This window comes from Eleutherodactylus coqui, unplaced genomic scaffold (assembly GCF_035609145.1).
Source record: "Eleutherodactylus coqui strain aEleCoq1 unplaced genomic scaffold, aEleCoq1.hap1 HAP1_SCAFFOLD_197, whole genome shotgun sequence".
NCBI classification, from domain to species: Eukaryota; Metazoa; Chordata; class Amphibia; order Anura; family Eleutherodactylidae; genus Eleutherodactylus; species Eleutherodactylus coqui.
In genome coordinates, this window is record NW_027101977.1 from 246,136 (window position 1) to 247,500 (window position 1,365).

A 1,365-nucleotide genomic window follows, 5' to 3' on the forward strand; every position below is an offset into this window, starting at 1 on the left:
TTTGACTTCCCCCGTTTTGGCCTATGGTAAAATGCTAAGGGGAAAACCTCCAGAGTCAGGCCGACCTCCTGGAACTCCAGCTCGGCCTCGAGCCACCGGTTTGTCCCCTTCCCGGTTCTCACGACATGCATCGACACTCGGCTCAGCCCCAGCAGCTGCAGCTCCCGCCGGCCCGGCCAGCCCGGTCCGCACCCCTGGCCAGCGCCTGGAGCGTTTGGACTTTGTCATTTTTTTTCAAAGACTCGTCTCTGCCAACTGCCGTGGGCTTCAGCGGGGGCTGCTCCCCGCCTCCTGGGTGTCCTGCCCGGGCACATCGTATGCTCAGGCAATGTCTTGAGCCACCGCTGGTAGGTGCACTCAGGGGGCCCTCCGCAGCCGCCCAGGCCCACCCCTGCAGCCAGCACACGGCTGCCAGCAGCCACCACACAGCTGCCAACAGCCCGCTCTCCGTCACCCCCCAGCCCATCTGCATACATCTGGCGGGGGTGCTTTTTTGACTTCCCCCCTTTTGGCCTATGGGGAAAAGCCAGGGGGGAAACCTCCAGAGTCAGGCCGACCTCCTGGAACTCCAACCCGGCCTGGAGCCACAGGTTTGTCCCCTTCCCGGTTCTCAGGACAAGCATAGACACTCGGCTCAGCCCCGGCCGCCGCAGCCCCCGCCGGCCCGGCCAGCCCGGTCCGCACCCCTGGCCAGCGCCTGGAGCGTTTGGACTTTGTCATTTTTTCTCAAAGACCCATCTCTGCCAACTGCCCTGGGCTTCAGCGGGGGCTGCTCCCCGCCTCCTGGGTGTCCTGCCCGGGCACATCGGAGGCTCAGGCAATGTCTTGAGCCACCGCTGGCAGGTGCACTCAGGGGGCCCTCCGCAGCCTCCCGGGCCCACCCCCGCAGCCAGCACACGGCTGCCAGCAGCCACCACACAGCTGCCAACAGCCCGCTCTCCGTCACCCCCCAGCCCCTTATGCATACATCTGCTGGGGGTGCTTTTTTGACTTCCCCCCTTTTGGCCTATGGGATAATGCCAAGGGGAAAACCTCCAGAGTCAGGCCGACCTCATGGAACTCCAACCCGGCCTGAAGCCACCGGTTTGTCCCCTTCCCGGTTCTCACGACATGCATCGACACTCGGCTCAGCCCCGGCAGCCGCAGCTCCCGCCGGCCCGGCCAGCCCGGTCCGCACCCCTGGCCAGCGCCTGGAGCGTTTGGACTTTGTCATTTTTTCAAAGACTCATCTCTGATAACTGCCGTGGGCTTCAGCGGGGGCTGCTCCCCGCCTCCTGGGTGTCCTGCCCGGGCACATCGGAGGGTCAGCCTGGGTCTTGAGCCACTGCTGGTAGGTGCGCTTTGGGGGCCCTCGGCAGCCGCCCA